Here is an 18,313-nt window from a genome sequence, read left to right as displayed (position 1 = left end):
TTCTTTCCTTCCTTCCTTCCTTCCTTCCTTCTTTCCCTTCCTCCCACCCTCCTTCCTTCCCTCTTTCTGTACTTCAATCTTTCCACCAGTCAGTCCTTCCATTATTTCTTTCATTTATCCAGCAATTGTTTATGAAGAACTTACTATGTGCCAGGGATGGGGTTAGCTAAGGCTCAGAGTTCAGTACACACTTCAGATCTCAGTGGAGAAAGAAGTAGCATGTGAGCCCTCCCCACCACAGACCTCTGCAGAACCTCATGAATTCCAGCCCACGACAGTCCACATAGGGAAAGGAAAAAACCCTTGCCATGCTTACGTCTACCATGGTGAATGCCAGCAAGACTCCGGGGAAAGATTATCTGTCCAAGTTTATGAAATTAAATGTGCCCTTGGAGTGGGGGTGAGGGTTCTCTTGGGCCTTTAGACATCCCTTAACTGCTTTAATAAACTGATCCTGGAACTTCTCTATCATGGTACTTCTTAATGTCCGAGATAACTTCAAATTTTAGGCTATCTTTTCCTTTACTTTCAGCTAAAAGCAACATACCAGGTACATGCCCCAAATGGATTATACCATAATTCAGGAGTTGGCAAATTATAGGCCTATGAACAGCTGTCTGTTTTTGTAAATAAAGTTTTATTGGAACACGACCTCATCCATTCTTTCAAGTACTGTCTTTGGCTGCTTTTCCATTACAATAGCAACATTGTGTAGTTGTGATGGAGGCCAAATGGCCCTTAAGCCTAAAATTCCTCTACTTGGCCCTATAAGAAAAAGTTTGCAAACCTTTGCCATTCTTGAGCATGATCATTTCTTTTGTTGTTGGATATTGTTTTTCTAAGCTTCTCCAAAAATTATCTCCTTAAGCAAGGTTTTAAACCTGTCACTTGGTCATATTCTTGCATATAAAACCAAATGTTATAAATCAGGAAAGAATCCAATTAGAAAATAAATAATGCAGGCATGGAAGTAATTTACAATAATCTTCTAGATCATCTGGGATCTTGTTAGAGTCTGCCAAAGGTTGCTTTCAATATGCAAGATTACATTTTCCACGTATAAATAAGTACAGGTAATTATAACAACGAATTCAAAACCACAGCCTAATCCAGGAGAAGAACAAGAAAAAATGTGGGGTTCTTTCTCCCCCTCATTTTAGGTTTAAATCAGCCAAACTAAACTTCCTCTTGGGCTCAAAGATGTTGGTGGAACTCACATCACAATGAATATTATTACAGCTGAGGGAGAAAGGGCCCTGAAATGAGTTTCCAGGAGGCCCTCCTTAAGCACCCTTGCTTCAGAGTTCTGCAAAGCAAGTGTTGGGGAGGTAACGACTATTGGTTAAATAAGGCACGATCAAAGTCTGTCATGTAAATACAGCCAACTATATATTTGATATTTTGGCTTGTTGCCATATTCTCTGGCTCTCCTAAAGAAGAAGAAAACACTTCTTGTTAGAAAGTTCCCTGGGATGGCTGAAGTTGCCTTCCTTTAAACTATCCGGGTGGCAGGCAGTTCTGCAGTTAATTAAAATTGCAGCTGCACAGGTTGCAGGAAGGAGCAAATAACCTATTGAACTTTGTGGGAACTTCAAGATACAGCGGCCCCAGCCACACATTTCTCCTTGCTTCTTTGGAAGCTGCTTACAAGCCTTCCCCTTGGTGCAGAAAGAGCAAGATGTTCATGTCTCCTAAGTTTTTGGGGGGCTTCCAGATTGTCCCCAGGTCAAAACCTGCCAAATAAACTGGTGAGGTGCATAATGATCTGAACAATCTTTGTGGATGAGCCGAGCCTGGTTCTTTTGTCAGGGGGAGTCATCTAGGACGAGCTTGGCATCCTGGACAGAGTCCAGAGTACACAGCCCCTGAAGGCAACGCTCCATAAATGCCCAAGATCTGGCAACGCTCTTCACACACACACACGCACACACACTGCCAAGTACAACGAAAACATCACCACTGAACTCTCAGGAAAGCAACTAGACAACCACTGACTGCAACATGTTAGAGTGTGGACAATTACAGACACAAACTTTCAAGTTTATGAATATTCAACAGGAACCAATAAAATTGTTTTTGGAAAGCTCCCATTTACAACTTCCAGCCCATACCACAGTTATCTTCTTTCCAAAACATCTGATATGGGAGCCTTCCACTTCCTTTCCCAAAGAACGCTGGATGTGTGCTAAGATTTCCATCTCAACCATGTAAATCAGTAACTTTGCTCCCTGTTTCTTAACTGAGAGAGATATTAACATCTGTGACTGAGAAAGTACTCAGTTTATTGAAGGGTTTTAATTCTTATAATAATTAAAGTAATAGGAAAATTTATAAATAACTGAAGTAAGTAAATTTTTCAACTTAGGAAAGAACCGTTAAAAGTTGGGCACCTTCCCTTTTTCTAACTTGAAAGAATTTTGGTACATGTTATTCATTATCTCATTATCATTTTGACATACAGCCTTGTCAATGTGTAGAGAGAAGTACTATTTATTTGAAAGCATGTGAAGCTCAAAGCGATGAAATGATTTAGTAAGGTTGCATTGTCTTCTTGTTAGCCATGTTTACGGTTATTATTATATGCTACTACATCTTTTCAAAAGACAAAAACTTACAAAAATTTAGAAAATCACTAATTGTTTTATAACTTAAAAAGAAAAACACTCAACCAAAATCACTAATTGTTTCATAACTTATAAAAGAAAAAGACTCAACCAAAGATAAGGACATAATTTGGCAGGAAAGTGTGGTTTTAACTTTCAGAGCTATGTAACTAAAGGGATGCTTCAGGAAATTTACCTGGCCCTCTGAACCTCATTTTCTCATCCGTAAAATGGGTATAATAATATCTACCAGGCAAAATTGTTGTGGGAATTAAGACCCCAAAAATGGAAAAAAGAATAATTAATTTGCAATTGAACTTAAATATTTGGAGTCATCTCACTAGCAACCAAGGAAATGTAAGTCAGAACAAAGGAGATGCTCTTTTTGCAATCACATTTGCACAGATTTCTGGCATGACAGAGGCAGAGACTAGCGAGAGTGAGGTGAGAAGACCCTCCCCCAACTGCTGACGCTCATGAGAATCGGCAGAATCTCTCTATAAAGAAGTTTGGCCCCAAAAATCATTCCCTTTGACCCAGAAATTTTACTTTAGGAAACTGATCCTGAGGATTCAATGTGGATGAAGCTTTATGAATAAAGATTTTCTTTGTTTTCTTTTTTGAGACAGTTTTGCTGTTGTCACCCAGACTGGAGTACAATGACTCCAACTTGGCTCACTGCAATCTCTGCCTCCAGGGTTCAAGCGATTCTCCTGCCTCAGTCTCCTGAGTAGCTGGGATTATGGGGATGTGCCACCACACCTGGCTAATTTTTGTATTTTTAGTAGAGGCGGGGTTTCACCATGTTGTCCAGGCTGGTCTTGAACTCCTGACCTCAGGTGATCTCTCTGCCTCAGCCTCCCAAAGTGCTGGGATTGAAGGCCTGAGCCACTGCACCTGACCATGTATAAAGATTTTCATCACAATGTTATCTGTAAGAGTAAAGACAGGAAACTACCTATATGTCTGGTAATAGGAATTATTTACATGAAAAATAGTATATGTTGGATTTGAATCTCACTCCCTGTGTTCTCATTTTTCATTTCTTTGCTTCACTTTTATTTTTGCTGACCACTTCCCTCCATTGATTGTCCATTTGTGTAAGATGTCACATGGATCATCACTGGAAGGCAAGGAAGCACAGCGACATGCTTTGCTGTCTGTGTGTGAACTAATAACAGGGTGTGGTGACCATCACTGGCAGACTTTGAAAGAAGTGACATGATTGGTCACTGACTCATAGTGCTCATATTTGTGAAAGTGATGTGTGTCCTGAAGAGCTAGCAGCAAAGTCTGTGCTTCATGCAGGTACTGACAGTTCAGAGACCATGGTGGATGAAATCTGAACCTTGCCCTTGCGGGGACTGCATCTATTTAACTAAACTGACTAAAGGGTCGTGTTTGAAATTCAAACATATTGGAAGCCCAATATGTTTGCAATATGTTTGCCATATTGGCAAAGAGAGAACTATCTGCTACGTGGTACTGAAACTTGCATAGCTATAACAAGGAAATGATAGAACATTTTAAAGACGACGACATGGATTTTATTTTGTCAAGTTGTTTTTTTCCATTGTGTAAAATAGCAGGGTGTGGCCCCAGCAAGCACTATTGTTTAATCATTCAGTTGAAAACTCAGCCCACACATCTCTCCTCACCCAGTGGACCTACTCTTTTAGGATAATTCCATCTAGCTCACAAAGCTGTACAGAAGATATTTCCTGTCTTCATGCAAAACACTTCCATCCTCTCCCTGCCCAGGGGAGGAAATGGAAAGAGAACGCTTATCCATCACAACAGGATATAGAGCTGTGGACCTGATTCTACCCCACGTCTCTGATTTAATGTGCAGTCTGAACCCAGGCACAAATCTAAGCAATACACCATATGTGCAGGCCCCAGGGGAAATCAGAACAAGCCCGAAGGAAGTAAGGCGAGATAGCAAGCCCAGAGACAATGTATATTCTTTGCTACACATTCCATTTCCTTTGGGGCCTGGATTCCATGGGTTTCTCTGTATGTATCAGTGTGCATGTATGCTTGGGAGGTTGGTTATGAAGGTCACAGGAGTCTGCATCTGATTCATCCTGGTGCATATGTGACTGCAAAAGTGAGAAGAGGAATATCAGGAGGAGGAGGTGCATGAAAAGGGAGAGTGAAGTTCTGGCAGGATCATTCAGAACGCACACTAAAGCCAATATGGTCGGAAAGGAGTGTGTAGTAAGGAGAAGAGTGTCTTAGTTTGGGTTTCCCAGAAGTTGGTCCTGAATACAAGGAGTTAATTTGGGGAGTAATCCCAGTAAGACCAGGAGAGTGCAGAAATGAACCAAGGACGACAGGGAAGCAAGACAGGATATGACAGGAGCAGGTTATGAATGCGGATACTTGGGGCTCAGTCACCCTGGAGACCTCTGTGTGGCGATTCGAAACATGCTGCCGAGTTGTCTCACCCAAGGGATGAGAAAGCCGAGGTATTTACACACCAAATTCCATCCTGGTTGAGGGCTGCTTGCTGTCTATTGCCTTTTCAGCCTTTGTGGCCAGCCCTGCATGCAGAGCACACTCTCGGGAGGCCAGGGGGAGCCTAGAGGCAGACTCACAAATTCTTACAGTACAAGGCCATCTGGAGTGCACGAAATGGGGAGTAGCCACAGGTACTGGTAGGGCACCAACAGGGCCTGCTATTAGATTCTGACTGTGGTCCGGGCACTGCTGTAAGTACTTTGCACGTGTTAACGTGTCAGATGCTCACAACAAGCCTACAAGCTAGGTCTTGTTATCACCATTTTATTGATGTGGCACAGAGAGGTTAAGTCACTTGCCCAGGCTCACAGGCTCTATGGAGCCTTCGCATATGGGTTATAGCACATTGGCAATGCCCTCTGCCATACATGCTTTTATCTTCTCCCTTTCCTTTGTTTTCCCACAAACTCTCATAGATTTTTAAGGCTTATGATAACTGAAAAGCATTTGTTGGTGCTAGGTTCTTTATATGAGCAGGATCCCCAACAACATAGGGTACCAGCCACCCCTGGACAATACACCTGAGCTTATACAGAAGGAAGTACAGTTCTCTTATTTAAGTCACTGTGCTTGGGAACCTTGTCATCACCACAAACACACAGGGTAATGTTGGAGTTCTAAGTACGGCTCTGGGACACTAAACACAGAAGGAGATATGTGGACCCGGCCCTGCTGCAGCAGTGAGACCTTAAACAGGAGGGGCTGAGGACCCGCATCCCACCCCGCCCTGAGTGCTTCTTTTCTTGCTTTGACTAAAGGAGGACTCAACCTCTTGTAGATTTCCGTTCCTTGTGGAAGGACCTGATACAAGAGACAACATGATTGACTCTTCTTTGGCTCCTCCACAAGTCACTGCTTGAGCCTGCCTCACCAAACCAGTCGTGAGGTCTCAGTGCACAGAGCTGTCAGCAAACCTCCCACTCCCTGTTTGTGTTGGCTTTTGTCACTGTGCCATGCTGGAGGTGTCAGCTAAAGCTGTTTACTGGCTTAATTTAAAAACACCTCGAGGTGTTCTTAAAATTCTGCTTTGAGCAGCAATATGGACAGAATGGCAATGAAGCCAGAAAGCAATGAGGATAAATAGAATATAACCAAACAAAATTATCATAAAATCACATGGAGTAGCTTAAGGGAACTTTTGAAAAAGTAGAATATTATTTAAATATGATATTATGCACATATATCTACACATGCATAGACACACATATATGTATATGTATGCACATATCTGTATAATTTCAGGAGATCTTATTGTCTTCATGGAGCTCACTTATTCATACCATAGAGGTCAGGCCATGTTCCAGGCTAAGTGTAACTCTGAAGCATGTTCTTCCAGACTGAAAGAACAGAACAAAGCACAGAAGACTTAAAATATTAGTTTTATATGCATGAAAATAATAGCATCAAAAATCAGACTCCTATGGCAAAAGCCACCACATGAGCTTTCTTGATTATTTTTATGGGGCCAGGAACCATTTGATAGCGGGATGTGGGTAAAACCAGGCGATATGAAGTGAGGGGCTAAAAATCGGCTTACGTACCATCATTTGCCTAAATTGAATGACAAGAGAAGAACCTTAGAAAACTGCTTGTCCAATCTCCAGGAAACAAAGGCACAAAGAGGAGAAGCTCATGGAGATATTCAGTGACAGGGTTAGGGCTAAAAGTCAGCTCTCCTATCTTCAACTCTGCACAACACTTCACAGCTTCTGTCGTTCAGTGTTCTTAATTTGTCACAGTGCACCGCAACACGACATTGAGGGAAACTCCTGAGACTTACAATTCCTCCTCTTCATCACCCTATTTCCTAGAGTCACGCCACCCAGCCACTTTCCCTACCCAACCCTGGCCACAGGTCCTGACCCTCTGTCTTGGCTCTAATGCAGGTAAGGGTTAGTCAGAAGGGAGAGTGAAGAGGGAAGTCAGGAGAGGAGTGGGGTGAGATTCTCTTTGCAAGCGGAGAGGCTCAATTAACAATGACAGAAGAAAAGTTCCAGCACCGTCTCCGTTCTGCAGCCCAAGAATAACATCCAGGAGTCAACACCTCTGCCTCCCACATGCTGACACAGAGTCTCTTTGTCTTGTGTTGAACCTTTAAGCACTTCAAAACCCAACTTCTATGTTTTCTTTCTCCCAAGGGGTGAATGGATTTAATAAGCATTTCTAAAAGTCACCTGAGAGTAGGCTTGTGAACCAAGGCAGATGTAAGTTCTCTGGGTTTTGCTCTTTCTTTGAGGTGACTCTAAAGAAGAGAAACTCACCAGAACCAAGGTACTAACATTCTTCAATCTCTAAGTAGGCACAAATTCTCTCATCAGAGAGACCTATAGAAAGCCAATATTGATGGGACATGATTTCCTTCTGTCTGGAAAATAAAGACCTTACTCCTGATTGAGCTGGTGGGGAGAGGGCAGGAGTGTGCAAAGTCTGAGACACAACATTATGTTGGTGACAGCACCCATTCCCAACTCTCACTCCAGCAGCATTACTTAATGTAATATTTGATCATTGCTTAAATTATTATTACAACTTAAGAAAACACCAGGAGTATATGATCATGATTATTATCTGGTTGTGGTTCTAGCTTACAACGTAAAAATGTAATCACATGGAATTAGATCCCTCAAAAGACAAGAAATGGAGGAAATTAACATGCTACACATCTGCATTGGTCTTTGTTTTTTATTAAGCATGTTCCCAAAGCACTTCATGGGGAAACCAAAGACACGTGGAATGTTTAAAGAGCATGATACACCCAAATCATTTGATTGCCAGCTACAAGTCATTAGGCTCATATTATTAACCTCAAGCACACTTGGGAAATGCAGGTAAAGGACTGACAAATTTGGAAGGTCTAAAGTAGAGATTACATTTGTGCAATTTCAGATTTTAGCTACATGAGTATTTTAAAAGCAAAGTATATTAAATGGTTTCTGTGCGCCAGACACTGTCCTGAATGCTTTCTACATATTTTATTTCAGCATCATAAAAATCCCATGGACTATGTACTATTATTAATCCCACTTTACAGTTGGAGAAATTGGTGTTCAGCAAGGTTTGGTAACTGGCTCAAGGTCACCGAGCTACTTAGATGGCAGAGTCAGGAATGTCTAACTCCAAAATGTAGGCTTTTAACAAGTATGTTATATTGCCTCTCAACACCTAGAATATAAGGGTAATTAAAAAAATAAGACACATGAATTTTGAGATTTATTCATTCGTTTTATATATGTTTAGTGATGGTGTGTCTGTGCCAGGAACTACACATGAGGAGCTGAAGATACAGTTGAAAACAGACTAGGTTCCTGCCCTCTGGCATTTACATTCTAATCTAGACAGAACAAAAAAATATAAAAATAGAAAAAAATAAAATTAATGTAAGCTGTAGTAAGTGCTATGAGAAAGACAAAGATCCTGATATATTAAATAAGGGAGGATGACTCTCTTAGCATAAGTTATCTGTGGAAAGCTTGGCAAAGAATTGCATGTAGGTGGTTTCTTTTGGGAAGTGATCACAGGGAAGAGAAGTGGGGACTGGGGAAAAAAAAGAAAAAGGAAAAGCTGAAACTAGAGTGTATTCTTAAGTTAGCCACTGCTGTGGGCCATGGGAACAATTCTGTCGGGACACCAAAGAGTAGAGGAGGACACACCTCAGAACTGTCCAGCCCACAGAAGGAAGAGATAAACACAGGTCCACCAGCTCCCAGTGGTCATGGGTTATTCATTTCCTCCCATTCCTAGGCTGTGCATGCAAAGCTCTCACTGCAACACCAGAGAAATCCTGGGGCAGAAACTGAAAGAAGCCAGGTATAGCTGAGGCCAGGTACAGCTGAGGCCAGGGGCTGCCAGGTGCTGTCACCCAGACAAAGTTTGTTGCTGTGATGGCTGGCCAAGAGGCGCACTGAGTGGGCTGTGAGGGCACACAAGGTGACCAATACAGAGACCTGCGTTAGGGGGCTATGTCAGAGAAAGTTTCCTTGTGGAGGTGGCTTTTGTGGTGAGATTTCAGGAGGACAAAGAGCTAAGCATGGTGAGAGCTGAGACAAGAGCATTTCCAGGCATAGGAACCAGCCACTGAAAGGCCCTCAGAAAGAGGTAGCATCTTTCAGGAACTGACACCCCAGGGTAGCTATGATAAGGAAGGATGAGAAGCAGCCCAGGATGTCACAGAGGGGCAGTGTCAGGTCACACAGAGGCTTGGAGGGTATGATAAAGATTTCATTTCTAGTGAATACAAACTTATTGAAGGGTCATAAAAATGTACTCTATTAACCTCCAAACAAGGGATCACAAGAGTTTCAGAGCTGAAAAAGAACCATAGGTTTGAAGCTGAGAGGTCATTCTACACAAGAAAGGACAAACTGGTTGATAGTTCCATTGGCCAAAGGTCCATATCGGGGCCAAGAAGAAGGGTTTCCCTCCAAGTCAACAGGGCCAAAAGTTTGTTGTGGACTGCTGAGTTCAGGGAGCCAGTCCGTAGTTTCAGTCTCTGACACAGAAATTGTTGGTAAGAACAACTGAGAACCAAGGCTGGGATGGGATGAGGGTCGGGACTGGATGGATTAATATTTGAAGAACTTCTAAGAGTCAGGGTGTCTTACATTTTCTTTTCTTTTCTTCTTTTTTTATTGAGACAGAGTCCCCCTCTGTTGCTGAGGTTGGAGTGCAGTGGCGTGATATCAGCTCACTGCAACCTCCACCTCCCAGATTTAAGCAATTCTTCTGCCTCAGCCTTCTGAGTAGCTGGGACTACAGGCACGCACCACCATGCCTGGCTAATTTTTATATTTTTAGTAAAGCCGGGATTTCACCATATTGGCCAGGCTGGTCTCGAACTCCTGACCTCGTCCACCCACCTTGGCCTCCCAAAGTGTTGGGATTACAGGCATGAGCCACCTTACATATTCTTTGGTGTCAGCATTGATCATTGCTTTTAAAGAAAGGTCTCAAATCTCTAAGACTTGGGGTATTAGAACTCTGAAAGGGTCTCTTGTACTGGGAGCTCCTGAGTCTCCCCACTTGAGCTTCAGTTTTATCTTCCCCTGAGAAGTCTTTCACTTCGATTTCTCCTGCATCTGCTGTGCTGGGGCCCAAAAGGAGGCATTAACATTCTGGTCCAAGCCTCAACAAAACCCCTTACCCTTGAGATATTTGTTGAACAGGAATTGCCTACATTTATTTAAACATATTTGCCACATGATTAATGAGCAACATAAAATGCTTACACCTGGGAATCATGAAACATGTAATTTCCATGCTCCTTGCCTATCTGGCCTTCCCTTAGCTCACAGGTACATCAATATACATCCTGTCTCTGTAATACCTTTGGTGGTTGTGTTAGAGCAGGCTAACTGCTTAACAAGTCCCAAATTCCAGTGGCTTAACACAGCAAAATTTATTTTTCATTCCGGTCACATTCCCATACAGGGCTACTCCAAAGTTCTATTCCATGCAGTCATTTAGGGATCCAGGCTCATTCCTTCTTACAGCTCTATCCTCTTCTAAGATTTTGGAATCTTTTCCATTTGGCCAGTATAAGAGCAAAGAGCACATGTGAAAAAGGCGTCACTGCTCTCAGGTAAGGCACATCCACTCTGAAGGGAACTAGTCTTACAGCTCACCCAGGTGCATAGGGATTGAGAAGTATAATCTATTGGGATCCCAAGAACAGGGGACCTTGGGTGTTGTGAGCACCAGCAGCCCCTACCACAGTGGTAGAGGAAAACAAAGCACTATTAACCTTCCAAGAAAAGTATGGAAGCTGCAAATATGCTTTATCACGTAAAGGGGAGTCAGGGGTGTATGCTTGGTTCCTAAAGTGCATGTAGAAACAATGTAGAGTACGCATTGCTATCTCCAGTGCTTAGAAGAAATTCAAAGAGGCTGGGCACGGTGGCTCATGCCTGTAATCCCAGCACTTTGAGAGGCCGAGGGGGATGGATCACTTGAGGTCAGGAGTTTGAGACCAGCCTGGCCAACGTGGTGAAACCCCGTATCTACTAAAAATACAAAAATTAGGCCAGGTGCGGTGGCTCATGCCTGTAATCTCAGCACTTTGGGAGGCTGAGGAGGATGGATCACAAGGTCAGGAGATTGAGACCATCCTGGCTTACATGGTGAAACCCAGTCTCTACTAAAAAGTACAAAAACAAAATTAGCCGGGTGTGGTGGCGGGTGCCTGTAGTCCCAGCTACTTGGGAGGCTGAGGTGGAAGAATGGCATGAAACCAGGAGGTGGAGCTTGCACTGAGTCAAGATTATACGACTGCACTCCAACCTGGGCAACAGAGTGAGACTCCATCTCAAAAAAAAAAATTAGCTGGGCATGGTGGTGCATTCCTGTAATCCCAGCTACTTGGGAGGCTGAGGCAGGAGAATTGCTTGAACCCAGGAGGCGGAGGTTGTAGTAAGCTGAGATTGTACCATTGCACTTCAGCCTGGGCAACAGAGTGAGACACCATCTAAAAAAAAAAAAAAAGAAGAGGAAGAAACTCAAAGAATATGTTATGTATAAGGAGAACAATTTAAAAAACACTACTACACTGCTTATTCCAAATAATAAATATTGAAGAAATTTTAAGTGAAGTATATTTAGGTGTCTTTTACTCTCTCTGACTCTTTAGAAATTGTAAAACTTCTGAGCCTGCAGGTCTTTTTTTCCCTTTTAATTGTGGTAAAATACACATAAAATTTCCCATCTTAATCATGTGTAAGTGTACAATTTAGTAGTATAGAGTACATGACATGGTTGTGCAACCAATCTCCAGTACTCTTTCCATAAACTCAGAGTATTTACTTAACAGTCAAGAACAAGAATAAAATCTAGGTTTACACTTCCCACATAAAGATCATAAACATTTCTTTAGAGGGACAATAATGTCATTTTGCCTTAAGCTTGATTTTCAGTAAATTGATCACTATCAAGCAATGTTATTTATTATTTTGTTTTTTAACTGTGGTAAAACATACATAATTTTCCATCTTAACCATTTTTAAGTGTACAGTTCAGTAGTGTTATCTGTAGTCACATATCTGGGCAACCATCTCTAAGACTTTTTCATCTGGAAAAACTGAAACTCTTTATCCATTAAACAATTCTTTCTTCCCCCAGCACCTGGAAACCACAATTCTACTTTCTGTTTCTACTAATTTGACTACTCAAGGTAACTTATATAAGCAAGATTATATGGTGGTTGTCTTTTTATAAGTGGCTTATTTCACTTACCATAATGTCCTCGAGGTCCATCCATGCTGTAGAATGTGTGAGAATTTCCTTCCTTTTTAAGGCTGAGTAATATTCTATTGCATGTATACACTACATTTTGTTTATTCACCCACCCAGTGATAGACACTTCGGTTGCTTCTATCTTTTGACTATTATGAGTAATGCAAGGGCAGCCGTAATTAAGGTAAGTTTTGAAGATGGAGAATCACAATGAACAACACACTCACTGGTGTGTGTGTGTGTGTGTGTGTGTGCGCACGTTCATGCTCTTGTCACCTTCTTCCTACTCACAGACAACTAATAATTGAACCTAAGACTTGATTGTACTATTTTCTTTACTCCCATAGGACAAGTTCTTCTGTAATGAAAGTATCTCTTAAATTTCATCTACTAAAATGATAATTTTCTGAATGAATATGGGACATTGTCCAAGTTAAGGGGTCTGAAGTTGCACTAATTACTCTCAGAGTTAATTCCTCAGTAAGTTACTTATAAGTACGTATTTTGTATTCTATTCAGTTGAAGTTCTGGTACATAAAAACAGTGCACCGTCCTTTCCTTGGTCATAGTTTAGGTATAACATGTAAAACACTAGGCTAACACTTTCAAATGGTGTCTACTGAACATCAGTGTTCAGTGTGATGTTAGTAGATGCTTCATAATAACATCTGTTATTATGTAACTGTGATACAATTTTTAAATTTTTATACAAACACAACTTAATTGAGGCCCAAGCACAGGGGTGATGGGGTGGGAGGGGAGTATGTCCGTGTTGAGTTCAATTATGGGAGCGATTCAGCATCTAGTCAAGGCAGAGAAGTCAATCATTCAGCAATGACTGGTAAGCAAAATGACAGCTCACCTAGATATCACACATTATAATTATCTTGAATTAGAATCTTTTCTATCGACAACTTTCAGGACTCTTGTACATCACTGGGCTCATTAGGTAAACTATGTAATGTCCGGGTGTCTCATAGTGGTAGATTTCTAGCCCATAATGGTGACAAAACTTACCCACCCATCAAACACACCTCTTTCACCACTCTCAACTTTAAACCCACGGAGTTCTAGATGTATCTCCCACGGGCTCACTGTTCTAGAAAAGGTGGGCTTTTCTGACTGTAGTCCCCCAAACAATGCTGAGGCCCATGCCATGAGGGCCATCACCCAGGGGATAATAGGGAGGTGAGGGCCTTCCCAGGCTGTGACCCTAGCTAGTGATGCAGGAGCGGCTGTCTTGCAGCTCGCACTGAGGCAGTGCCTTTCATGACTTAAGCAGAAATGCAGAGGAGTCCCATCCACACTCCTGGAGGCTCTCCAGCTCTCTCCATAGGATGCATCCCTAACCCTTGGGGAGGGCCTTGAGAACAGTTGCCATGGAGGTGAGGCAAAGCTTTACCTCCACCCACTTAGGGTTCAAGCTAGACCGATAATTAAATTGACAGAGGACAGATGAACAGGACAAAAGCATACAAATTTCCCCTCAGTTTTGCATGATACAAGAGCCCTCATAAGAAAATAAAGACCCACAGAATTAGCAAAACCTGCATGTATTAGGTCAAACAAAGGGAGGCAATCATGTAAAAGTAACTTAATTATGTGTAGAAGCTAAAGGAAGATATGAATTATCTTAACAAGGTTTGTTTGTACAAAATGGTCTTGGCTATGACTCCCCATCAAAGAATGTTTATTTTCTCCTGGCACAGGGAGGGAATCTTTTTCACGGGAGGTTTTATCTCCTGTTTTCAGGAAGAAAAGGGGAAGATTAGAATGTTCATCTTGCCTCTGCTGTTTTTCAAGTGCCTTTCACTTGATGTAAGCCCTATGTCAAAGTGGCATATTTTGGGATGGCATATTCTGCCAGTCTGCACCAGTTTGACCTCTTTGTCCCTCCCTCACCCTGAGCTCCATCTGAGTGCTAAGCACAAACCTCCCCTTCACTAGCTCTTTTCCCCCAAAGCAAAGCAACCCAGGCAGAGAGCTGCCTATGGTCCCAGCCCCATCAGTCCCTCATACCGCCCCTGCCATGTCTGAGTCTCAAGTTCATGTACTTTTTTCCTTTTGATCTTCCTTCAACATCATAAGCTCTCCGAGGACAGATGAGCTTGTATCTTATTTATCCACAGCACAGAGTAAGTACCACAGTTTTTCACTGACTAACAATGATGAATAAAGGAGCAAAGACACCCATCTACACAGTCTCCTTGGTGACCTAGTGATTCCAGGCCAGATAGCAGAAAGCTGCCACATTGTTTCCAAAAAGTTATACAAGTAGAGGTTTTATTTACATGTTACCTTGTTTCTGAGCTCTCTAAGTCTGTCATCTTCTATCTACAACTAGGGTTAATATTCATTAGCCACGTAGTATGAAAACCCTTATCAGATTCCAGTGGTATCACTGGTTATGTTTTCTACTTAAATAATAATAAGATGAAGTTTTAGAAGGTCAACCTAGGTCACTCTTCCGTGTGCTGGGACCCAAGCAGCAATAGAAAGCCTGGTAATCGGACACCTTTTGCCCCACAATGTCACCCTGAATGAGTCTTTTCTTTCCATTCTTTCTTTGCTTGGTCTTTTCCAGACTTGCTTTCCATTTCACAGCTTTGCTAAACCTTCAGGTCAAGGTCAGAGCAAAGGGACTATCTCAAGGTGGGAGGAACTGAATTTAGCCACATAGGGCCTCTCCCTAATGAAAGCATTTAGCACCCAGCCAAGGAATCTATCTATCTTTAGATTCCAAAATAGAAAAAAGGGAAAAAAATCTCCCTTAAGAAAAAAGCCAGGGTTTGCTTTGCTTCTGCTCTAAGCCAACCCTGTTTCAGGTTCCAAGGAGGTTACTCCTTGCAGAAGGGAACGTGCTACAGAACACATCAGAAGACCTGAATTCTATTTCTGACACCGACTCTGATGTTCTGTGATCTTATCCCCGGCTACTTGAAGAACTTTCTTCTGCCCCCATACCCGCCCTCTGCCATCCTCTTCTTATTGCAACTTTGTGTGTAAGTGTGTTAAGACTCAAGGAAATTCTCCAAAAGCTCAAACTCATGCGATCTTTATTACTTGGGGCCACAAGTGCCAACCAGCCTAGAGGGGTTCCTGGGAATAGGCGGGCGGATCATGAGGTCAGGAGATAGAGATCATCCTGGCTAACATGGTGAAACCCCAGCTCTACTAAAAATACAAAAAATTAGCCAGGAGTGGCTGCACATGCCTGTAGTCCCAGCTACTTGGGAGGCTGAAGCAGGAGAATCGCTTGAACCCGGGAGGCGGAGGTTGCAGTGAGCAGAGATCGCACCTCTGCACTCCAGCCTGGGCGACAGAGCGAGACTCCATCTCAAAATAAATAAATAAATAAATAAATAAATAAATAAATGCTGCTTTCCTGCCTTGTGATGTGGCAGGACTTTGTAGGCAGACTAAATCTGCCTCCTAAGAAGTAGACATGGAGATACAGAATCTTCCACAGGGAGTAGAATTTGCCAGTTACCTGGAAGCAATGGCATGCCCATAAAAATCTCCTCTGAGAAGCCACAGAACACAGTTCTGCGTTCTACCCCACATTCTAGAAATTTACTTGCATCCTCCGAGAACCATCTGTGGTACTGGCATCCGCAACCTGTTGATGCAAAAACATGAAGCTTCTAGTGAGGAGGGAGCAAACTTCTCTCTTTCGGAGGTATCAGTCTTAGTGCACTTTGTGCAAAGGGCAACGATCATGTGAAATTGTAGGTGGCATTTTTCTGATGCTTTGTACAAACCTTGATTTCATATGGCGCTGCAGCTGTGTTGCTGGAAACAGTATAGCCTGGAGAGGGCAAACTTTGGAAGAGACCAGCTGGATAAAATTCTGACTCTCCACTAGGTACTGTGTGGCCTTGAGCAATTTGTTTAATGTCCCAGTTTCAGTTTCTTGTATACAATAGACTTTCTAAATGGACCTAATTAATCATGAGTGTAAACTGAGAAAATGCATGTACTCTGCTTAGCACAGTGAACATGTCAATTGCTATATGAATGCTAGCTATTACCAATAATAAATACTATTAATAGATATTAATAAATAGACTTTAATTCATATTAAAATCAAATATTTTAATTAATAATTAAAATTAACACATATTAATATTAATACTATACTATATTATTATATTTTCTGTTAAGTAATAGATAACATTACACATAATATTAATAATAGTCAGCCAAGCATGGTGGCTCATGCCTGTAATCCCAGCACTTTAGGAGGCTGAGGTGAGTAGATCACTTGAGGCTAGGAGTTTGAGACCAGTCTGGCCAACATGGCAAAACCCCATCTTTACTAAAAATACACAAACTACCTGGGCATGGTGTTGCACACCTGTAGTCCCACCTACTTGAGAGGCTGAGCACGAGAATTGCTTAAACCCAGAAGGCGGAGGTCACAGTGACCTGAGATCATACCACTGCACTCCAGCTCCACAGAGTGAAACTCTGTCTCCAAAACACCTTAATAATAATAATAATAAGGCTCACAAAAAAATAACCTAGGGAATTCATTAGTGATGAGCAAATGGAAGTGATTCAAATAACCCTTTTGTGGCCCTAAAATATCCTGATAGATATCTATTTCAGCACGTGTAACATTACATTGTATTCTTTATTTCTTTACATCTCCACTATTCCAAAGACTCTCCAGGGCAGGGAATTCTCTCTTTTATTGTAATGTCACAACGTCTCCTCTATTACCTGTCCTATATGAATGTTGTTGAGTTAATTAAAAGTGAAGCCAGAAATTAATGAGTGAAGGGGTAAGAAAGTAAACACATACTCATTTGAAGGGAATATTTTTTGCATTAAACCCAAATAATTGTTTCTTACACAAACTATTTCTAAAAACATAGCATTTTCCTTATTTACTATGAACTATTGCCAACTTCCCTTCCCCTGTCTCTGAGAAATGCAAAGTCCCTGATTTAGAGTAATTCCTCAAGAGTTGTTTAGGGGTTGTCTTAGTCAGCTCAGGCTGCTATAACAGCATATCGTAGGCTGGATGGTTTCAACAACAGACCTTTATTTCTTACAGTTCTGCAGGCTGGGAAGTCCAAGAGCAAGGTGCCAGCAGATTCTGTTCTTGATGAGGGTCTTCATCCTGGCTTGCAGATAGTGACCTTCTTGCTGGGTCCTCATACAAGTGAAGGGAGAAAAGGCTCTAGTTTCCATTTCTCTTCTTATAGAGACTAATCCCATCACGGAGCACCACCCTCATGCCATCATCTCAATCTAATAACTCCCCAAAGATCCCACTCCAAATTCACCACATTGAAGGTTAGATCTTCAACATCTGAATCTCGGGAGGATGCAAACAGTCCCCAGCAGGTGCTGGAAGTATTAACACAGTGCCCCAAAACGATAGAATATTTTCGATAGGATGAATCCACTTTCAACCCTGGAAGCCAGGCATTTCAGGGCGGAAAAGAAAAGAGAAGCAACAACAGCACAAATAAGCATCTTATTAAGGAAATCGCTAGGTCTTTGAGGGGTGCACATTCTATGCTTTCTCAAGGATGAAGTCTGAGCAGGCAGAACGAAGCTAATCTTGCCTGGCTGCACTCTTCTGATCTGGCAGGGAGCTGGTGCTGCTCCCTGCAGATGCCCACGATGCCAGGCAGCCTGGTTTAGTTTGTGGAACCTACTCTAATCCGTCAGCACAGCCACAGTAGATATTCTGAAAACTAAGAGAATCACCTTCAGCAGCTTATCAACTAACCACAGGCCCTTATCTCAAATGGGAACTTATTCAAACCGTTATTCAAGCTTATTCAAATGAATTTGAGAGCCTACTAACAGACCTGGCTACATAATTTGCCGGGCTGAGTTCAAAATGAAAATGCAGAGTCCTTTTCAAAAATTATTAAGCATGTCAAGATGGTGTCAGTAGAACATCCAACTAGTCGGCTTCTGAACACAGGTCACAGGCTCATAAA

The sequence above is a fragment of the Colobus angolensis genome, unplaced genomic scaffold (genome assembly GCF_000951035.1).
Source record: "Colobus angolensis palliatus isolate OR3802 unplaced genomic scaffold, Cang.pa_1.0 Scaffold212, whole genome shotgun sequence".
Classification (NCBI taxonomy): domain Eukaryota; kingdom Metazoa; phylum Chordata; class Mammalia; order Primates; family Cercopithecidae; genus Colobus; species Colobus angolensis.
This window is presented reverse-complemented; position numbering follows the sequence as displayed.